The sequence below is a fragment of the Pteropus vampyrus genome, unplaced genomic scaffold (genome assembly GCF_000151845.1).
Source record: "Pteropus vampyrus isolate Shadow unplaced genomic scaffold, Pvam_2.0 Scaffold68, whole genome shotgun sequence".
NCBI classification, from domain to species: domain Eukaryota; kingdom Metazoa; phylum Chordata; class Mammalia; order Chiroptera; family Pteropodidae; genus Pteropus; species Pteropus vampyrus.
Window position 1 is genome coordinate 5,452,793 of NW_011888849.1, and position 23,369 is coordinate 5,476,161.

The 23,369-nt window shown below is 43.2% G+C and overlaps 1 protein-coding gene across 2 annotated transcripts in view; it reads left to right on the top strand.

Moving 5' to 3' along the window:
- The first annotated feature begins 1,387 nt into the window (after nt 1-1,387).
- SGMS1 (sphingomyelin synthase 1) overlaps nt 1,388-23,369 on the top strand; it is a 266,110-nt gene continuing 244,128 nt past the window's right edge. For both annotated transcript variants that reach the window (XM_011361623.2, XM_023531466.1), the window contains exon 1: nt 1,388-1,611. The gene's annotated coding sequence lies outside the window, so the exon portion shown is untranslated. The remainder of the gene's footprint in view (nt 1,612-23,369) is intronic.

Genomic DNA, 23,369 nt, shown 5'->3' on the forward strand with positions numbered 1-23,369 from the left:
GACGGACTCTGTCCAGATGCTTCTGCCAACACATCACGCCTCTTCTGCAGGAAATAGAACGAGGAGGCGGCTGGAGCAGCGGTGTTCTTGCTTTAGGAAAAGAGACCCCTCTGGGTAAAAGAAGACGCCATCCGCCCCCGGAGCTGCCCTCTGCTTTTCGCAGCTCTTGCTTTTTGCCCCGCAAGAGCCTGTCCTCCCGGCAATCCTAGCCCCAGTGCAACGATCGCGGCGCCCCGGGCAGGTGTGAAGCGGAGGGTAGAGCCTTATGGGAGGGCGTGGCGGGGAAAAGGGCGCTCCGATCGCCCGCGGCCGGGTGGCCCAGCAGAAGATGGCTGCCCGAAGCGCCGCGGACAGTCACGTGTCACTGCGATACCGCCCCGCGACCCCTCCCCCGCTGGTCGAGTCTCCGTCCCCACCCGAGGCGTAGCCTCGGGCTGCCTCTCCGCCACTGGGGTGCCGCGCGGACGGTCCAGAAAGGGAGGGCGCTGCGTCGGGAGGCCAGCTCTCCCGGCTGCCCGCACCTAACTCGGGTGCAGGAGTCCGGCTCAGGGAGTCGAGGAAAACCTTCCTTCGGGCAACCTGCACCAGCTCAGAATACTGGGCATGCGCAGTGTTTCCTTTCAAGCGCGATCCCTCTCCGGGTTTTCCCCGCAACTCCGAGGGGCGGGTGTGAGGTGGGGCCCCACCAGCGGAACGGCCCTCACGCGGTGTGAGTCTCTCCCGCAGTCGTTACAGCTGGTCTGGCCTTCCCGGCTCTGATTGGCTTCGCTGCGGTGGCACCGCAGGCGGCTGTTTTGCTTTTGATATGAAGGACTGTGGAAAGAGGTTTGAAAATGGTCTGTAGAGGCCTAGGTCCGTCCCTATTTAATGATCGATCAATCAGGAGTTAATCACAAGTGTCGCAGCTTTTAAACTCGGTGAAGAGAAGCCTCCGCTAGCTCGCAATCCTTGCCCCAGAGCCCGACTCCAGAAGGCCGAGTTTGCGTTCCTTGTTCTGATCAGCTCCAGCTCCCCAACTCTGGCTTCGCCCCAAGTCGTAACCTGCTTCTGACCACAATACTTGGCTCCTGTCCGACCTCAATAAACGGCACACTAAAAATGTGCAAGCGAGGCATTTCTCCTTGTTGGGGAAAACAATCGCCTTCCGAGCTTCCAGGTACTTAAAAGTAAAATAAAAAGGGCCCAAACTCAGCGGCCCCTTGGTGTATAACCCGCCGGGTTTGCCCGCGGTCCCGGGAAGGGCCCCCCGAGGACACCGCCCACCCTCCCCGCCCTCCCGGCCGCTGTGAATACCCGGAGGAGCGGATTCGCGTCGCGCGGGAAGCCGGGCCGGGTCGGGCAGCGGACTGGGCATGCTCCGCAGCCCGGGAGGCTCACAGTGGCAAGTCGGAAGCGTTCGCACCAGGGAGGCAGCGGCCGGGGCGGCGGCGGCGGCGGCGGCAGGCAGGACGGGAGCGGGGAAGGCCGGCCAGGAAAGGCTGCTTGCGCCCCGCCAGCCGGCTGGAGAGCGCGATCTGGTGCGGAGCTCCGACGCTGTCCTGCCCCGGATTTCATTCCGCGGCGAGGGGCTCGGCGGGCGGAATTCCGGCGGCTGTCGCGACTGCGGTGCAAGTGAGTCGTGGGGCTGGGGGAGAAAACCGATCTCCGGGGGCCAATAAGACACCTTCCTTACGGGCTTGGCCTGAGGCCGAGGAGCGGAGTGCGGGCCGCCCCGGGGCGAGGGGGCGTGAGCGCAGCCCGCGCGGTGTCGCGTGCGTACCTGGCGGGCACTCCCCCCGCGCCACCACTCCTGGGGTGTAGGCGCAGGGGGCGGTCCAGTGGTTGGGCTTCGAGGGGGCGGGCCGCCCGCGGGGCTCCTGGACCAAGTTGGGGTGGCATGGCGGGGGCGTCATTGGGCACCTTTTCAGAGGTGCTTCATGCGGGCTGGAAGGCTTTCTAGTGTCAGACTGGGACGAGCGGACGATGACTGGGCCAAAGAAGCAAGAGACGAGTCGCCTTCGGGCAGTGACCGGTCCGGTGTCCTGAGACCCGTAGGAACCGACCCCAATTCACGGCCCCACCCCCACTCTCTGGGCGGCGGCGTGACAGTTGGCATCTCCGGGCCAGATGGCAGCCGGCCAGGCGTCTAGGGTTTCGGGATCCCCCCACGACCCCATCCGCCGCGGCTCCTCTATCCCCTCTGCTCCCCGACAACATAGCAGATGGGACCCCCTTCCCAGAGGAGCGAGCTCTCATCCCAGGATGCAAAACAGTCTCCAGGTAAAGAGAGGCTCTTTGAGATCCCGCGGGGCTGCCTCTCCTGGATGAGGGTGTTTAGGGGTAAGGCCTGCAGGAGCCATGGGCGCAGCGTGGAACTGGACAGTCTATCCTGGACGCGGCTCTCCTCGTGAGTGAGAGGTCTTCGTGATCCCGAGGCTACTTGCCAAGGGCAGCAGCGGCTGTGTCTCCCACGGTCTTAACCCAGACTCGGGTTTGCAGCTTCTTCTGTTTGTCCGAGTAGATGTCCTAGTCCAGGTAACGGATTCAGTCTGGCGCGTTCTGGTTAACGCTTGTTTCCCTCTTGGGAGTCGCGAGTAAATAAATATCAGGACAAGAGTTGCCATGGCTGGAGGGAGTGAAGAGCATCCATTTAGGTGCTCCTCAAATGTTTCTTTTCACCTTCAAACAGTACAGACTTCAGCGGTATATGCTTATGAAACTAAGAGTAAAAGCTGCTCTCTGAAAGGGAAGTTTATTTTCTGTTATTGGGTCTGCCTACTATTTTAGCTTCCTTGACATTTACCTTAAAGCTGTTAGGACAGGTTATTTTGCTTTCAGATTTGGAGGTGTTTTTGGTTGGCTGTCTGGATGTGGAAGTGTTAAGTGCTTGTCATGGTGTGCTGTGAACTCCCCACGCTTCCTGACACTGGGGGTTGAACATTCAGGGGGAACCGAGTGGGCAGAAAGAGGAGTGGGCCTAGTGACGTAGCAACGGGATGTGCCGCCGGGGCGTAACGGGGTTGGCGGCTATTTTGGCCTGTGCGGACGAGTGTTTATTTTCTCCGGGTGTAAGATGTCCACAGGAGAAGACAGGTGGGGGATGGGTCCCTGTCTGGTCAGTGCTCCAAGGGAAGCCCAGGGATGTTTGGTGATTCAGCAGGTGGCAGTCTTCCAGTTCTGAAGCCATGCCTTAACCAAGCATGCCAGCAACAGCAACAGCAGCAGCAGCAGCAGCAGCAGCAGCAGCAGCAGCAGCAGCAGCAGCAGCAGCTTGTGCCTGTTTTTGGAGGCTCCAGCTTTGGGGGAACCTCCAGGAGCTGGCTGCCTTCTGCCTGTAGCAGCTCACTTTCTTTATCTTGCTTTCTGTTTAGGTCTGGAGGCCCTGGTCTTTTGGATTTCTTCATTGCTTTTTAAACTATGCATATTTTTCGTTTTTGCAGCTCTTCAGTGCTGGTAGTGAGCTATTTCAAATAGGAGAAAGCATATATATTTTTTAAATAAACTAATTCAAGGGATGGATTAAATTGACATTAAAGGGACACAGTTATTAAAAGTGTCTTATTCATTTGAGGATACCTAGCATCCTGCACAGTACCTCACTTGTAAATATTTGAAAGTTGCTTATTCAACTGAAATTTTAAAATGTTTCTGTAATAGAAGCTTGTCAGTAAGTTTTGACACTTAAATAACCTTGTATGTTTTTACAAGTTAGAATTGCCTGTGTTGACTAGAAACATTTAATTTCAGCTTGAAAACTCAACCCTTTTTTCTCCCCCATAGTTAAGTCCTTTAATTTTCAAATTATCACAGATCCTGCACTTTAGCTGGAAAGACAGATGTGCTTTGCTGACATATCTTAGAAAAATCTAAAGGATTCATACATATAGCTGTCATACATTTTTTTTAAACTAAAAAGTGCACCTTCTGCATATCAAATATCAAAACTTGATTTTGATACAAAGCATTTCAGGAAACTCTAGAATTCCCAAAGCTTTATCATACAGTGAGAAGTACTGCTGTAGAAAAGACAAAATAATGTTTTGGGAATAAAAATTCTGGATTGTTTGAACGGGGGGATAATCACCCCAGTCTTTGGGGGGAAGCGTGAGTGTTTGGCCAGTTCCTTCTTCTGCATTTTACCTTAGCAGTTCTGCTTCTTCCTTCAGATGTCTAGCTGTTTCTTCTTCCCCTGAAGACACTTTCCAGGCATGGGCTTGGCTTACTTAATGTTGCTGCCAGAAGGATCTGTTGCACTTTCTCACATAAATTCATTCAGTGAGAATTTTTCTTTTCTGATTTCTTTTTCTTTTCCGATTTCCATACATTTTCCTATCACTTCTTATGGTAGACTGTTTGATGGTCCTTGGAAGAAGCTGTGGCCAGTGTGCCCTTGTGGGGATATGACAGATTATAGATGGCTTTTTCTTTGCCTTTTTTGAGTGGTAGCTATAGCCACAGCAGTCTCTTCTGGAAGACTTGTCATGGCATGCCTGGTATTAAGGATTTTGAAGTTTCCCATAAAGACCCAGGAATATAAATGGTCATTTATCATCTTCTATCACATTCCGAGAATTTTGGCTATAAAGCGTGTAACTTTAATAAGCTACGAAATCACCGGAGGACAGCGTTTCAGATCAGTCCAGGATGTGGGAGATGGGAAGGTGAAGAAAGGGGACGGGCTAGTGGGGACAGGAAGATAACTTGGTTTTGTAACAGACTTCTGGTTTCAGTAAAATGGAACTGAGTGGCTAATCAACAAGTGTGGCTCATTGTCCACTTAAGTGCTCTGCTGCCCTCCACATTCCTCTTTACTTGCACAAGTAAACACATCGCGCACACATAGACACCCATGGATCCACAGACAAACACCAAAAAGAGACATAGACACAGATGTAGACACACACTTCCTTTGCCAAAAGCCAAGATCTCCAGCTTCTTTTTAAATACTAATATGCCAAAGAAGGAAAATTCAGAGCTCAGTAGCAGGTTGGATTCTGGGGACCTGAAACCACCCCTAGCTGGTATTTCAGAAAGATCCCCCTTCCCCCTCAGGCAGCTCATCTGCCCCCCTTACCCTGCAAAGCTGCTACGCTTTAACTGAAGTAACATTGTATGTAAATACAGTAGAGTGGGTGTTTAGAGATAGCTTTGATGGTTTTTACCTTTTAGAGCTCTGGTGCTGAGGGTTGAGTTAACATTACTCAGTTTTTGGCATAAGATCCTCTTCCTATGCAATGCCTCTTCCTTATTTTTTTTTTTTCCTCTTTTTTCTTTTCCCCACCCACATTCTCCTCTCCTTCAGAGGCGCCCCCTCTCCTCTGTTGAATATGTTCTTGGGTATGTCTGTATCTTTGTTAAGGATGCCATGTTATTTTGTGCGTGCTTTCAATTACATGAGTGGTACTGTGCTATAGATTTCATTTGGTTTCTTTTTCATTCAACTTAAAACTTTTTATTATGGAAATTTTAAGACATTCATGAAAGTTGAAAGACTTTTATTCAACATTTTACTTCTGAGACCTATATTAGTGCAGGTTCATCTAGTACACTGCTGTGACTGCTGCTAGTACTGCTGGCTTGCTGCGCACCCACTACTTTTACTTACTACGAGCAAAGTTGTGATGAACATTCTGTAACATTCTTTTACTGGTGGGTGTGAGAATATCTCTAGAGTAGTGGCTCTCAGAGTGGTCCACACCCAGAAGCATCAGCATCACTTGGGAACTGTTAGAAATGCAGATTCTCAGGTCCCAGCCTAAACCTCCTGAATCAGAAACCCTGGAGGCAGACCACGTCAACGTATTTTAACATGCCCGGCCTGGAGATTCTAATGCATGGGAATGTTTGAGAACCACTGCTCTAAGGGTATATACTCAGGAGGGGCATGGCTGGGTAAAAGAGAACCAGCACAACTCTGTTTACTAGACACTGCCAAATTATCCTCCAGTGCTGCTGATTTGGTTGACACTCCCATATCAGTGTGTGAGGGTTCCTGGTTCCCCCCATCCTTGCTAATGGTTGGTAAAATCTTTCTAATTTTACCAATATTTGATGGTTATAAAGTGGCATCTCATTGTTTAAATGTGAATTTATTAGGGAATTTGAGTGTCTTTTAATATATTTGTTAGTTATTACAGTGTCTTTGACCAGCTTTAGTCTGTTTTTGTAATGTATTGATTTGCAGATGTTTCTTGTATATTTTAGATATTAATCTCATTCTGCCATCTGTCAGTGGTTACTTTCAGAAAATTTTAGTTTTGATAGAGCCCAAATCCATTAATTTTTGCCTTATGTTGCACTTTAGGAGTCTTAGAGTGTTCTTTCTTACTCCAAAATTACAAAGATACTCTATATTTTGTTCTGTCAGCTTCTTAGTTAACTTTCACAATGAGGGCTTTCATATCTTTGAGGTTATCTTTATATATGGCATAAAGAAGGAATGCAGCTTTATTTTTTCCTTTCCATTTTATGAGCCAGTTTTCCCCAAATTATCTGTTAAACAGTGTATTCTTTTCCTAATTTTTATTGTGGAACATCCTTTATCATACATCAGGTTCCCACATGCACACCCTGAGTCTATTTTTTCAACTTTATTAAGAGTTATAATTTATGTATGGTAAACTACATCCATTTAAAGTACATAATTTGATGACTTTTGACATGTATATACCAGTGAAACCACCACAACCAAGATATAAAGCATTTTCATCACCCCAGAACTTTCTGTTGACCCCTTTGGACTCCATTCTACTTTTTGTCTTCTCACAGTAAGGTAACCACTGATCTGCATTCTGCCACTATAGCTTAGTTTTCATTTTCTGATTCCTTTCGCTCAACATACAAATTTTCTGAATCTTTTAAAAAATTGTGGTAAAATAGACATAAATTTACCATTTAACTGCTTTGAAGTGTACAATTCAGCGGCATTAAGTGCATTCATATTATTGTGCAACCATCACCACTGTGAATTTCCAGAACTTTACCCTTACCCTGAAACTCTGTTCGCATTAAACTCAACATGCTGATTTTAAGATTCTTCATGGGGGTATGTTTTTGAGTTCTCTATTGTGTTCCAGTCATGTCTGTTTCTATGTCAAATTATTTTTTATTAATTATAGCTTTGCTGTGTGTCTTATATGGCAGGGTGAGCCCCTTATTTGCTCTTCTGTTTTAGAATTTGGTTATGTGTGGACCTTTATTCTTTCCTATGCAGTTTGGAATACTTGTCAAGTTCTCAACAAAGTCCTGGAAATATAGTTGGCAGTGCATTGTGTAGTCTAATATGGGGAGAACCGATACCTATTCTGTGCTAATATTGAAATTCTATCTATGAACATGGTTATCATCCCATCTTTTAAAAATGGCTTTTTGATAGCGTTGCTTTGAGGAGAATTTGAGTCTGGGCTTCTTAGTCTAAACCTTAAAGGAAGGCAGAGTAGGGGCTTTTGAGACTGATCTTGTTTTAATCTCAGGTCTCCATTCACTAGCCTTGAGTGGTATTGGGCAGATTACTCACCTTTTGTAGCCCGGGTCCTTGCTCACTCTAACTGGATCTCAATAGCATCCCCTAGGAGGCTGCCAAGGGATTTAAAGGAAATAATGTAGGAGAGTCAGGCAGTATAGATCTTGCTCAGTGAATGTTGATGTAATATCTTCCCAAATGCTGGCTTTAAATAGTATCAACTTCATAGTTTTATTCTGCTTCTTAGGGGTTGATAACTAAGAAGTTTCAGAAGAGCAAAGTGAATAAGCCAAACAATTGATTGTATAACACTCTCTAATTCTACATATGCTAGCCTATACTTCTACCTAGTTTTGTGGGGCTTCGCAGAAAGTATGGATAATTACAAGGAATTTTGCAGTCCAGTGTGGAAGAAATAACTAATATACAAGAAAGAATTAGAGAACCTTATGTGACGGACGGTATACAATTAGGTTAAGTGGTACGATGTCAGGGGAGTTATAAGAAAGAGAAATGCTGTTCTGTGAGAGTTTTGAATTGTCTTGAGTTGAATTAGGTTAGGAGTGGGAAAAGGGGCCAGAGCAACAATTTCTGCCAGAACTTTGAGGGCCTAGTATTGAACCCTATGACAGTGGATTTTTTTTGTCTAAATTTATCTTAAAAGTCATTGCTTTAGGATCAGTGAAAACAAGTGGCTGGTAGATGTCTAGATAGCTAGTAACTCCGTCACATAGTACAGTGGCTAAGAGCACTGATTCTGGAGCTGGAGTGCCTGTGTTCAGATGTTGACTTTACCATTTAGGAGCTGTGGGACCATAGACAAATTATGTAAACCTTCTATGCCTTAGTTCCCTAACCCTTATGGGCAGGTGTAATAACAGTAGGTGCCTCACAGGGTTGTGAGAGCTACATAAGTTAACATTTATCAGACACTTAGTTCCTGGAATAAGATAATCACAACATAAATGTTAGCTATTCTTACGACTACTTTTGTTAATATTTGTTGTGTTTCTTCTGTATCTCTTTCGGGATAGGTATGTGAGGCCTTGTGCTCCAGAGTTGGATGGCTTTTGTCTAGAAAGAGCTATTGGGGGTACAGTTCTGTAGACTGGGTTTTCTTTGCACATTGTTGGGTATGTGGTGGGTGTTCATGTTGTAGACAAAATAAGTAAATACTTGACAGACAGTGAGCCAGGTGCCATCTCTGTCAATCCTGGATGTCCTCAGTAAGGGCTCTGGACTGGAGTGGATAGAAGAAGTCAGGTGGTTAGCATACAGGAAGCAATTTTTATTTTGCTGTATTTCTAGTTTTTAGTGTTGTATTGTTGAAGGCTGACCTGCGCCAAACACTGTCCAAGCTATTGACCATTGTGATAGTCCTATGAGCTGGATATTATTATTATTTCCCTTTTTAGAGCTGAGGAGAGTGGGGCACAAGTCATTTGCCCAGCAAAGTGCCCTAAAGGAGTTTAGTGTTTGGAGCCTTTGCCAGTTGGCAAAAATTACCAGAGTAGGTGCCGTTGGTGGATAGCCATCATAATTACATAGAATTGTGAAACACAGGGTAGCCCAGCAGGGCATTCCCCTGACCTTGGGAGCTTATGCAGATGGTTCCCAAATTTCAGTGTGTATCAGAATCACCTGGAGGCTCCTTAAAACACCCCATGCTGGGCCCACCCCAACCAGAGTTTCTGATGTAAGCAGCTTGGGTGGGGCCTGGTAGTTTACTCATTCGACTTGTTCCCAGATGCTGCTGATGCTGCTGGTCTAGAGACCATTCTTTGAGAACTACTGCCATAAACAATGTTTGTGAGGAGCCTGCTGTTCCTACTTGTAGTTATAGTCAGGTGAGATGATTTCAGATTCAGAAGTTTAAAAGATTTTCAGTTTATGAAATAAAAACTGAACTCACATGGCCTGTTTATCTAGGCCAGCAGAGGCATGTCTGAACAGTGCAGAGCAGAAATTTGCTTTTCATCTCTACAAGTGTTTCTGACATGGCCAAGATGGATGATAACCTAGGATGGAGAGAAAATTTGGAAATGCAAGACAAACTCATTAGAAGCATGAAGTGCCATCTAATGCATCTCATCTCAGGAAGATGCCCTGATTTATTTTTATTTCTTATTTTTTTTCCTACCCTCTCTACTCCCTGCCATAGGCACAGAAAAGCTTTGTGTCCACCATTTATCCCTTTGGGAAAATTCAGGCACAGAGAAATTGAAAGTGTATGAGGACACATAGTCTGATAGTGGAGAGGCAGAAGATAATCTAAGTTGACTGGGTTAATTGTAGTATAAAACTGTCTGTTTGTAGGAAGCCCCTTAAAAAGAAAAGAAAAAAAAAAAGGTCTGTATATTCATCTCCAGGTAACCTGTGTGCTCAGGCTTAGTACAAGGCCAGCACACAGGAAGGCCTCAAGAAGTGTGAATTGCTGTTATTACAGCAGTTTTCCATTTGGAAGTTGAGGCTGCATTTCAAGCAATGTTACACAAACTGTGGAATGAGAGATTTTTAGAGTTGAAAGATTTTGTAGGAAATTGGGACTTAGAATTCATTTAGAGGAGAAAGTATGTATAAATTGTATTTGGGAAGAAACTTCAGGGCAGATTTCCCTGTACTAGTTGTCAGGTTCTGCCATGGCCCTGGCAGCCAGGAATAGCTTGTTGCTTGGTGAGAGGATGTGATGGGGCAAGAGGGGATGAGGGAATTGCTAAGGAAAGATGAGGGAGGCCAGAGAGACCTGTTTACATATGCTAACAAGTCTGGTCTTTTTATAACCTGGGGTTTACAGTAGCTGTAAACATGTGCTGAAGGTCTGCTATGGGCTAGATGCCCTGTTGAGCCTTGAGAGACAGAGATGAGTGAGATGGGGTCTGGGTCTTTGAGAGCTTAACTGGGGAAACACGTGTCCACAGATAAATGCTATTACCACGGTAGCGGGTGCAGCTACACACCAAGCCCCCAGGGGGCGGGGCGGGGCTGGACAGAGAAGGTCACCTGTGTAGCCGCACACTTGAGAAAGTAGCTGATGCCATAGGTTAAGGTAGATGGAACTGGAAGTGGTTTTTTCATTATTTTTTTTCTTTTATTTTGGGGGTTTCCATTTTTGGTGAGATAACTCCGACAGCAGAGAGGCATCTAGGAAGATGCCTGCTGTGAGTGGTTAGCCGGCAAAGGGGAACTGAGACCTGCACTTGAAAACCACTTAGGAAGTCATAGGGAGCACTTGACACTTTACTTGTTTTTCTTAAAAAAAAAATGTGGTTAAATTTTAGCTATCTCCTAGGAATATAAAACCTAGAGAAGATGAATGACTTTCTGTCTTTAAGGTAATAATAAGCTTTTTAAAGAGAGACTATTAAAAACAGGGTTTTATTTTATTGCCCCTCAGGTTTTGGCAATGTGCTGAATTCCATTTTAATTTTTTTTCACTGGTTTGCTTTTCTCATTTTCTTTGTTTTCTTTTTCCTGCTTTCCTCCCTTGCTTTCCTCTTTCCCTTTCTCCCTTCCTTGCTTAATATTCCTTATAAACAACATACCGGCTAAAGCATATATGCCAAGCTGTGACTTTGGCAAACTTGGGCCTCTGCTTCCTTACCTGCAAATGGAGAGTTTGGGTTAGTTAACCCCTAGCCATCTGGTCCGCAGAAGGCATGAGTCCTGTAATTAGGGTACACCAGACAGGAGTTGCTCATGAACGCCATATCATCAGTCCTTTATTATGGTGTTAATAAAAAAGAATTTTATTTCAGAACCGCCATTCCCAATCCTGTTTAGTTATGTGTCCAAACCACTTTATAGAAACAGCAATAAGAGATTGAGTCTTCACTATTTGTATTTTCCAGGTGGTATTTGATGCCCCCTCCTGGCAGGCTATCTCTGTTAAAGGTGGAGAATGTGGAATATTCAGTCTTTTAAAAAGTTTCATTCAGGCATACTATGTGAATCCGTGAAGGACGTTATAACTAACATTATATAAGGACAAATTATGAGGCATGTGGTGACTAATCTCAGGTTATGGGGTGGGGGTTCTGTGGCTGAACTGGGTGGGTGGATGATACTCAGGTTGGGATTGGAGCTCCCAGGAGTCACAGGTTATGTAAAGTTGGGGGTAGAAGCAAAAGGTCCTGGGGGCAGGGTGGTGGAGAGCTGACCTCAAGAGCACTATCCCTAAGGAGGTGGGGACGGTTGGCTGAAGGAGATGACCCCCTCCCAGTGGTAGCAAAGGCTGGAGAAGTCAGGAAGGGGAGACAAATGGCAGCTGATGGGAAGGGAGGTGCTTTACTGGGAACTTTTTACCTTCTTGACAAGCACAGGCTGACAGTTTGGGTAGATGTCTGAAAAGGGGATGGGGCTGCGAATGTGCCTGACGCCCAAAAAGAAGAGTTTATTTCTACTGAGGAGACTGGAAGGGGAGAGGAAAATGTGTGAGGACAGGCGGGCAGTGGCTGGTGAAGCTGCTCAGACAGGTGGAGGAAGAGAGCTGGTTGCACACTGGAGAAGAAGCCATGGGACCAACAGGATGTCGGAAAAGGCCCTGGTCACCCACCTGAGATGGAGAGAGAACAAATGGGGACAGGTGTGACTGGCCTTTTGGAGCACTGGCTTTCTCTCTTGTGAAATGGGAATAATAACCACTCTGTCACAGTGTTGTCAAATGAAAGCTCCTGGCGTGTGCCTGCATTGGTGCAGGGCAGCATTGCCAGTTGTTGAGGCGACCTTGGGAAGTCGCAGCAGGGGGTGACCCAGAGAGATTCTCCATCGGAGAGGGAGGGAATACCAATTCCCTTTCTGCTCACTCTGGGTCATGTTGACCATTCACTTGACTATGTGGACCATATGTGAGACTTGGACCGACTGCCCTGGGATTTTCTGTCTGTACCCAAGTTGTTCAGATTTTCGCCATGTGGTCTGTAGTTCTTCCTCTTGTGTTTCTCCCTGATATTATCCTAGAGCCTGTCCCTGTTCCTCCTGGCTGTTCATTCTCCTCACCCTATGGCCCCAAATGCATAGCATGTTCTATGTATGTCTTTACTGTTGTGGAAGTCTTTTAGTGGATGACCTGTCTCTCGCCAAAGCCTTCCGAATCATTGAGACCAGCAGTTTTGACTTGGATGAGGCCGAGGATATAATATAGATGTGAACAAAGCAATCTCTGCCTGCGCGGACTTTTCTTGGTAATGGAGCAGAAACAATAATCAAGTCAATGAATATGTGACGTGCCAGGTGGTCAGGAGGCAAAGCCTCACCCATGCCACCTAATGGCTCTGCCACCCATTCACAAGGTCGGTAATTTGACATTTGCTTTACTGCTGCTGTTGGAGTAGTGACACCCAAGTTATTTTGAAAGACTCTACAAAGTTGCCAGCAGCTGTGCTGGGCAGTATTCCAACTTTCCATAGGGCTCTGAACACAGCCAGCTTTCCCCCTCCCTTTGATTTTAGAAACAAGGACAGGATGGTGAGAATACTCTCAGGAATTTCTTAAGCCTCTTTTTGGCCATTTGTTTGAAGACTCTATTGGTAGCCCAGGGGTTCTCATTGGGGTCCTTGGACGGGTTTCACAAAGCCACTGAAATCAAACTTATCACTTTAGGTGTGTGCATTTTTCTGGGGAGTATCTAAAGCTTTTGTTAAATTCATCTGGAAGATCTCTCAAAGGTCCATTTTTATGAAAGTGAATAAAAAGTTAAAATTGTGCCATTGAGGGTCTTTATTGCTCTCTTTCCCCTTTTTGTAGGTACTAATGAGAAGTGACTCTCTAAAGGCAGGAGACACACACACACACAGACGTAGCCTCATTGCAGTTATATCGGACTTGACATTTCTGTGTCCTACCGGTGGGACAGGTTTGGTTATTCCTCTGAATAAATGAGAAACAAAATGATATAGCTGACATCATGGAAGCCTAGCTAACTTAGTTGTAGAAAAGGAGGAGAGTAAGATGTGATGCTACAATGTAGTTTTGTTTTCCAGTAGGCAAGAAGAGGAGGCTGAGCATTGGGAGGATTGCAGAGGACCACTTGAGCAGATGCTGCTGCTCAGATTTCTGGGTCTGATGGGCACCAAAAATAGGTCTGGAGAGGACAGTTTAGGACTTTGGGTATTGATGTCAGAGGTACCTATTTTAGGAAATTCCTTTGCTTGAGAAGTCCACAGTAGTTTACCTAAATAATAAATAATGAAGTTAATGGCAATTGTCCTTCAAGAAAAAGGAATGGAGGGTAGCTTTTGAGTAGGATGACATAGATGCTTACATACTGTTTGATTCAGCAATTCTACTTCTAGAAGTTTATTTTAGGAAATAATTAAGACCATTATTCATCCCAGAACTGTTTACCATAGTGAAAAGTTGGAAACCTAAATATCCAGCAATAGGGGATTTATTAAAGTAATTATGTATGCCTGCACAATGGAATGTTAGGCAACCCTTAAAAATAATATCTAGAAGAAGAATCATATAGAAAGTTCTTCTGAAAACACCGTTACGTACCAAAAGATATATACTGCTTTTGTAAAAAAAATAAACTATTTTGAAAACACTGGTTGGGTAGCTACTATAAGCCAGGCACCCTGCTGGGCACTGGTGACATAGTGATGAGCTAGGCAGATATGGCTCCTGCCCACTACTAGCTTATTATAGTCTACTAGGGAAATAATCAAGCCATACTGACTTTCTCATTAAAATATTCATACGAGGACTACAAAAAAGAATGACTCATTAACAGGCAGTTTGACCTGTTGCGAAGTTTGATCAGGTGTCTTTGTATACCTGTTACTAGCTACGTCCCTGAACTGAAATCACTGATGTTCTAGAAAGCTTGAAGTAAGTCATTAAGCTGTCTGGTAATGCCCTATTGTTGAACTGTCTTCTACAGTCTTCCTTTCTCCCCAGCACGGTACAGGGCTCTGTGGGTGGAAAGAGGCAGTGGTGGCATAGTTGTTTTTTAAAGGGAGCGAGGAATATTCCTGCCTACTTTCTGGATTCTGTTCTTTGTACTGTAGTTGTCATAAGCCTCATCACCAGCTCACCTGGAATTGCCTCTTCTTGTTCACTGTCACCTCTCTTGGGCCTCATGCTGTTCTGAATATTGGGCCTCTGATTTACTGTTGTCTGTGGTGTTTACAGCCATGTGGAGTGGTACTTTATTCTTAGAAATCATCTGGATCAAATCCCTTCTTGGAGCCTGGCAAGGCCTGGATTGGAATCTGGGTGTCCTGATTTTCCATGAGCATCTTTTCGACTAGGCAACAGCTGTGGCCCCTCCCAAAAACCATAGAGATGGCTCTTCCAGGTAGATCTGCTTTAAAAACGAGTAGATATTTTAAATCGGGGACCCCAGAAGGGTGCAATGAAGGTTAATTCCTTCAAAGGCAAAGCAGATTTCTTGAGGAAGAAGAAATTAGCCACTGTCTTTGGTAGTGTGGCCACTTATCACAATATTGAGATAAAGTAGAATTGCTTTTGGCGGTGTTTGTCAAGCTTGTAAAAGTTCCCTATTCTTTGCCAAACTTGATGAGCTTCGCTGTGTGCCAGACTGTTAGGCTCTCTGGGTCCACAGGGGAAGGAGCTGTCGGGTTCCGCTCTTAGCTACATTCTAGAGAGGGCAGCTGAGAAATGCACCTAACAACAGTTGCAGTGTGATTAAATGCTGTGTGTACTGGTGATTGGGACTCAAGGAATTTGGACCAAAGTGTTATGGAAGGCATTCACTGGGGAGGGCAGGTTTGAGCTGGCCATCGATAAGGGATAAGATAGCTGGGGGCACTGCTAACATCAGAGTCAGTGAACGGTGATCCTTGGAGTCTGTCTGGAGGGGTACAGCCTGCGCTGGCTGTTAAAAGCTGCTCTGCATTTGCCTTTTAATCTAAGTATGGATTTTCTTTTAGAAAAACTTTTCTTTTTCATCTTTCTCTTCTTCTCCCCCTTTTTAATTTTCCCCCTCCCTCTCTCCCCTACTTCTCTTTCTCCATTTAGAAAATATACAGTCAAAAAGAGTATTATTTATAATCTTATCATCCATAGATAACTACGATTATTTTGGCGTATAGCCCTCCAATCTTTTTTCTGTAAGTATTAGGTGTGCACCAAATAAATATTGTGACTAAATGCTGAAAGATGGACTGTTAAAAGGAATACTGTTGCCAAAGCTAAAACTCTCCTAGAATTGACTTCTGGGATACAAGTATAAATCTGAAATTTTACAAAAATTATTACAATGTTATTAAAATTAAAGTTGGACATTGTGGTATAGGAACTTCATTTCTTAGCTCATATAATCAGTACAGTGAAAATTCGTGATATTGGATAGAACTTGACTTCCAGCCGAGATGGAAGAGGGAGGAGCAAGGCTCTTATTTATTTTGGTTTATGAATTATTACTATATTGGCTAGCCGTCAGTATAAAACACCATAAGTGGTAGGTTGTCTCCAGCTTATTAAACTTTCGTCAAATAACTGACTTCTCTCTAACTTCTGGAGCTAAAGATTTCCTTGATGCTGATGCAGTTTTATTAAAATTATCCCTCATGCCAGCTTTGTGCAGTGCTTGAAGGAGGGTATATCTTGATAATCTTAGACATAGAAGTAAGGTTGTTGACCTTATTCACATTTTTTCCTGATATTTTTGCATGTAATTGCTGCTTTACACAGCTGCTTGAGAGAAAAATGCATCCTAAGCCTTGGCTCTGGGAGTGTGGCAGTGAGCATCATAGTTGGCTTTCAAGATAACAAAACTGTTTTCCAAATCTCCATCTGCATTTCGGCTTTCACTGTTCGCACACCAATTTCAGCATCTTCCCTGGAGGAGGACGACAGAATCTTTATAGAGGTCATATGTAAGAAATGTTTGCTCTCTCAAGTACCTCAGTTTCTAATAATCGACTCCTTTCCCTGCAAGCAGCCACTGGTCACTAGTAAGTGTGCCCTTTGATATTGTTAGTAAGCAGACTGTGTTGCTGCTGTTATTTACAGACTACAGTGTTAGAATTTTCTTTTATTCAAGCACCTTTTCAAATATGTAACAACTTGTCATCCCACTTTATCTTTGAACATCTCAGATAAGTGCATAAGTTCCTTGGTGTCAAGTAGGGGTGCCATCCTTGGGTGTCTGCGTGGTGGAGATTTTTATCCTAAGATACATCTGGGATGCTCACCAACTTTTAGAAATGAATCTTCGGCTATTACCAGTAAATATTTGAACTACTTGCCTTTTTCATATTACGATGTTGTCGTGCTGATGTAGTGTATCCTACGTGGTGATGTAATCACCGATCATACACCAGTTCAGGGATTCCAGAACCAACATTTGAAGAAAGCATTCTGCTCTTTGGCCTTTTAGATCGAAACCAAAGATCAGATTTTGGCCAACTTTGGAAGCTGAAGACAGTTTTGGTGGGTCCTTGAATATACATAGAAATATATATTTTATTTATATAGATTTAAAACATACTATTTCTAAAATATGACTGATAATGTTTTGAATCTAATTAGTTTTTAAAAAGTACAAATATTATATGTCTGAAAGACATGTCTTCTAAATGTAAGAAAATATTCTATGGGCAAAGATATCCAATAAAATAAGTAATCTAAGGTGCAAAAGGAAAACAGTACAAACATTTTATTTTAATTAGTAACATATACATAACATAAAATTTATCATTTTAACCATTTTTAAGAGTACAATTCAGTGGCATTAAGTACATTCACATTGTTGTGCAACCATTACCACTGTACATCTTTATTTTTCCATCATCTCACACTGAAACTTTGTACCCATTAAATAATAACTCTCCATTCTCCTCTTCCCCCAGCTCCTGGCAACCAACCACTCTACTTTCTTTGTCTATGAAATTGACTATTCTAGGTACCTCATCTAAGTGCAGTCATACAGTGTTTGTCCTTTTGTGTCGGCTTATTTCACTTAGCATAATGTTTTCAGGGTTCATCTATCTTGTAGCATATATCACAATTTCCTTCCTTTTTTAAGGCTTAATGATATTACATAGCGTATATATACATTTTATTCATTTATTCATTGGTGGATGCTTGGGTTACATTTACCTTTTGGCTATTAGGAATAATGCTGCTATGAATCTGAGTCAAACATCTTTAAATAGGCTTTTTTTTTTTTTTTTAATAAGAAAAAATATATGCCTTCTTATGATCAGTTTTTTTAGAGGGATGCCATATCCAAATTTGGTCAAAGAAATGCCTACCTCATGGACAAGAAAACACTTTTAACAGTATTCAGCTGAAAGCATTAGTATTTGCCTGAGGTCAAGAAAGCAGTTTCACAGTACTTCAGAGCAGTCTCACCAGTGAACTTGGCAGCAGCCTTGAGTGATGCCTGTCAGAGTTCTTGGAAAACAGCTTGGTGTTTTCATATCTTGCTCTGATAGCTCTTGCCTGTCATTACCTCAAGAGGGAAAAGCTGGCAATAGTGTTGTTTTCTCAACTCAGTCTTAGCTGGTAAAATTCTCATCAGAACCTTTTCTAGATATGCAGATATGATCGATTTAAATGGTTTGCTCATCTGTGACCCTCTCTCACTGTGACAGCTCAGGAATTTCTGTTTGGGGATGACAGTCTGTTTGGGAGGGGAGCTGAGGATCTGGGTTGCAAGCTGTGTGCACACAGCAAGCACTCTTGATTTAAACTTGTAAATTTTTCCAAATTCGTGATGGAGAATATAGAGCAACACGTTTTTCCCCAACTCCTTTTGGTGGTCTACTGGCTTGGTGCGCAGCCATCTTGTAGCAAAATAATTTAGGCACTTCTTTGTGGAAATGTGGAAAGTTAAGATTAGCTTCCTGTTTTGTAGAAAGAGAAGTGAAATATTTTGTACTTTTACAGGCTAGATAAGAATCAGATATGATTAAACATAGTTTAAACAATGCCAGTCAAGTCTGTTTATGCTACCCACATTTTCTAAAGGCATGCGACATATCTGAAGAGGGAGGCCCTTTGTGAGTTTACTGACAACATTGTGGATCGTATTTTTACATTAAAAGTCTGTTTTCTTGCTGTAAGATCTTTCTTTTTGTTTAATCATTTTTTTGGCATCTGTAAGGGTCTTTTTACTGATAGGTACATGTATGGATTTGTAGAGTTCTGCAGTGGATTTTAAAAAGCCCTTAATTTAAATCAGTGACCTCCAGAACAAAGTAACACGTTTGATACTCAATCATATAATTTATATATTTAGTTAATCACTTTTGGCAACCAGTCAAATATTCTTCTTCAAAGAATTATTGTAGTACTGCCCGAATAAACTTTTTGGTTTAACATGTAAGATATAATCAGTGATGCATCTCTGGGAAAAAAAGATAATTGGGGTCCCTTTCTGCCATTAAAATTTTGAATGTAGCTAACGAACCTGGCACTGCATCAGATATCTAGGCAAACAATTGCAAGTTTGTAGTTGAAGTCTTTTACTTTATGCATTTGGTGGCTGAATGGAAGTGTGATTTCGGAGGTGTAGAACTTGCCGCGTTGTGGCTTTCTGCTAAGTCATAGTTGTGGTTCTGCCTGGGCTGTAAGGCGGGTGGTGAAAGTGTGGCTGAGGTGCAGGGCTCCTGCCTGCGTCCCCCCTGACAGACCAGTGATACCAAGTGCTCTGTGTCTTTACTGCTGCCGGGCGTGTTAGGGGAAAGTAGGCCCCACTCTCCAGGAGGTTATGATCAAAAGAGGAACACCAGCAAATGTCTCCAGACTGTTTTATCTTCCAGTTTCTACTCAGCCCTTTTTAATCTGAATCTTCCCTTCATTCTTTGTTGAGATCGATAATCTGGCATTACTTTGACCCTGTGGCACTGAATACTTCTTCATCCTCTTTCTCAACTGTCGTGGAACACCCTTCTTTCATTTCCTTTCCCTCTTTGGGTCTTTGGGTCTTAGAGGCGCTCTACACTTCTGGTCCTTTTATCTTCCCCGTGGCTTCTTCTTTGACTCCTTCCCTGGCACCTTTGCCTGACTCGTACATGTAAATGTGTGAAGTTCAGCCCTCAGCCTGTGACGTGCAGCTGGGTATGGGCAGGCTCACCCAAGGGGAGCAGTTCCCTTTCCCTGAGGTGGGATGGCAGGAGAATGGGGGGTCCAGCTGGTAGAGCACTGTGATTGTATTATTTGGTTTTGACTCATAAAGTTCCTTACTGTCTGGGAGGTACAATCAGAGCAGTTTAGGCCCCTTAAACTTAGACTGTGTGGGGAAAGTAATGGAGAAAGTGCAGAGCCTTTTGTGTACTGAGCCTCTATTTTAGGAATAAACTCTAGGGGTCAGAAATATTGATGTATAGATTAAATCTGACCTTTCTCATTTTCTTGTCTGTACTTCATTTCCAGAATAGTTAATGTGACTCTTACTGGAATAAACAATGGCATGTATTTCAAGTTGTGGGCTAGTCTTAATTTTTGAAAATTCAGAAAATAGTAAAATCTCAACCTGCTCACATACACTCTAGTTTGTCGCATTCCTTTGTCTGCATGTAGAAGACCAATTTTTTATACTCCACACAGTAACACATTAGAAATGGACTTTAATCTTTTTTTTTCTCACAAGTTTGTTGCCTTCAAGTATTATGGCTGTCCAATTTAAAATAGTTATGCAATATTTCTTTTATGATTGTAGAGGATTGTACAGTCTAGTTTTCTTTACAACTTTTCTTTATTGCCTTGAGTTTACATTGGAGGTACTGTTTCTGATACTGTATATCTCAAGACTGATTTCTTGGATTTTTTTCTTTTAATTTATTGAACTGCCAGGTGGAGATTTTTTAAATCAGATTCACTCATTTATGGACCAAGGAGCTTATGAAAAATGAGAGAGGGACTATCAGATATTGGGTGGCATACATTATGGTGTAATGAAAATGAAACCAAAGCTTCTGACTCTTGGCAGAGATGGATTTGCGTGCCCTGCCTTGCCAATTACCAGCAATGCGATGTTGTTCACATTACTTGAGTTGTTTTGAATCTTAATTTTCTCATCTGTAAAATTGGATAATAATGCTTATCTTATAGTTTTTTTTACAGGATTGTCTCTGTAAATCTCCAGCACACTGTAGGCATAGAGTACATGGTGGTGGTTATTACTAGGGCTTCCTCTCCTAAGGACAAACTATATTAGTAAGTGGTTATGTTTTTCTGTTTTTTTTTTTTTTAATCATTTACTGTCACAGAGGATATGGAGGTAGATGAGGAAAGTCTAGATGGACCAAGAACCTCATTTTATTGTTTAGTTGAATTTGTATTGTCTAAATTAGTGCATTTTTATCTTTTCTCCTGTTGGCTTTTTTAGCAGAGTATAATGTTTAAAATAGATTCCAATTAGATTTCTCTCTCTAGAACCTTTGCACGTGGAAGCAGTTTGACTAGCAAGTTCTTTCCCCAAGGAGTAGAAGCTTTACATTTATTTTTTTCTTGTTTTTATTATGAAAATATTTTAAACATAGAAAAATTCAGAGAATAATACAATAAATATGTATACTCAATCCCTAATTTTATGTGTTATTTTTAAACAACTATTCCATCTCCACTGGACCGTAGATTCAGGGACCCTGCTGTCTGGTTCAACACTCTCTCATGCCTAGGACAGTGCTTGGTGAGTGGGTAAGGCTCCAAACAAACACTGTGTATCTTTCTCCAGTGGCTGCCTTCTTCCTAGAAGTTAACACTATTATAGATAGCAAGCCATAGAGGAGGGAGAAATAGCATGCTAGGGTCAGCCATAATATAAGGTAGAACAAATAAATTCAGTAATAGCTCCTAGAGAAACCAGAATATTCTCCTTGCATTTGCAGAGTCAGAGTGGGTGGTTATCAGAAGTAGCCATTGGAATGAACTTTAGGAAGCAGAGTTGGGGCAGGGCTTTGTAGGGTGTCAGAACAGTTGAGTCAGAGCTCAGTAATGGGGACAATATTTCTTGAGGTTTAAGCTAGATAGACAGGGGTGGCCTGGATTCAGAGGGGAGTCACAAAAGAAGACAGTGGCCAGAGAACAAGACTATTGAGCCCTTGTTACATATAACTAAAAGTCATAGGCCCTTAATGGAGTAGTATAACATACTAGATGAAGAGCTGATCTGGAAACATACCATCTTGGATCGAAGTTTAGTTCTCTCTCTGTTTAGCTATCTGGCCTGGGGTAAGCAATTTACCCACTCTGTTGTGAAGGTTATACTCACTTTGGCTACTGAGAAATTAAGAGCATAGGATTGAGTTCTTGCCTAGAAACTCTACTTTGTTTTAATAAGTCCTTTTGCCTGTGGGAATTCAAAATAGGCAGCTAAATGATGAGAAAAGTGATTTTTTTTGGTTGATCATAAATGTACAGAGTGACCTCATATACATGAAGTCATGAACAAAGTGACATAATACAAAGTGGCACAGTACAAAGTGGACTCATCTTGCCTGCCAAATCTGTGCCTTATAGTATCTTGTAAAAAGACTATTCCTCTTCTCAGCCATCGAGACAGAATTAGGAAGTCATCTACAGTTCCTTTTCTTCTACCCCTGTACCTTTCTGGTCACCAAAGCAAGGTCATTTTACCTCTTTATTAATCTCTTGCATTCCTCCATATTTTTAGTCCTTCATCACTTCCTGCCTGGATTTCTACTTAGCTAACTACTTCTGGTCTGTCTTCAATCTGTTCTCTCAGCTGCTGTCATAGTTCTTTTCCTAAACTGCAAGGGTGTTCATTTTAGACCCCGCTTAAACGTGTCCGTGGTTCGCGCTGCCCTTAGGAGAAAACCTGAGCATTGCGGCTGAACACGAGTCTCCATCATTTGTCCCTTGTCAGCCCCTCTCACCCACCCTTCCCCTTATCTAGTGGTTCCTTATTTTCACTCCCTCTGCCCACTTAGAATGCCTTTCCTCTGCTTCACTTATCTAGTCTCATTTTTCAAGACTCAGCTCAAGCATGGCCTCTTCTGTGAGGATCATGGCTGCCATAACCCACACAGCAGTCTGGGTTGGGTGTTTCCCCCACTTTTCTGCAGTAATTCCATCAAGCACAGTGGGTTGTGACTGGCTACATAGCTGTTTCCAGAGTGAACACAACTGGAGAGCCTGTTTTGTTAAAAACAAAACAAACAACTAATTCTTCATAGTGCCTAGCATGGTGTCTGACACACAGGCTTTTGAAAAGATTAGTAGAATATAAATTAATAAGAAATTACTTTTTTATCATCTGGAAACAGGAGGATAGATGCATTTTCTCGCTACCTGTCTGTTATATCCATTCCAGCATCTGGCTCAACAGCCCAGCTGTGATAGAAGAGAAGCGTATGGTTAACTTGAAAGAGGCAGTTGGGATGTGATTATATGTGTTTGAAATATATTTACTCCCCTCTCCCCTCATACAGAATAGCAGTAATGACATCTTGTATTTGTCTTTTTATTTGTATTCTCCTCAGGTGCCTCCACAGACATGATCTCATCCAGCACAGGGCACTGATAGCCTGAGTGCTAGATGGGAGCACATGATTATTTCCCTTTTATAGATGCAGAAAGGAAGATAAGGAGTGAAGAAATTCGCCCACTGTGAGTTGTTAGTGGTAAAGAGACCAGGCTTTGAGCTGAAGTCATCTGCTCCTCCTCCTCTTTCATAATCAACAGAACTAGGTCATGTGGGGTTGATATTTTCATATTTAATGATCAGAAAAGAAAATTGGCAGAAGTAGTAGTATTGGAAAAGTTTTCTGCATATTAACTTTTCTTGCAGGTGTCAACCTATGGTCACTGGTGCCAGTTCAATGCCAACAGGAATCCCCAGTTGCAGTGCAGTGAAGAAGGAAACTTAATTCAGTGCAGATAGCTCAATTATGATACAGCACGGTTGTGGAATAGTGCAGTAGCGTCACAGCTCAATTATGAAGCAGCATGCATGGCTGTGGAATGACAGTGAGGTGGTTCTTGGGTGAATCCC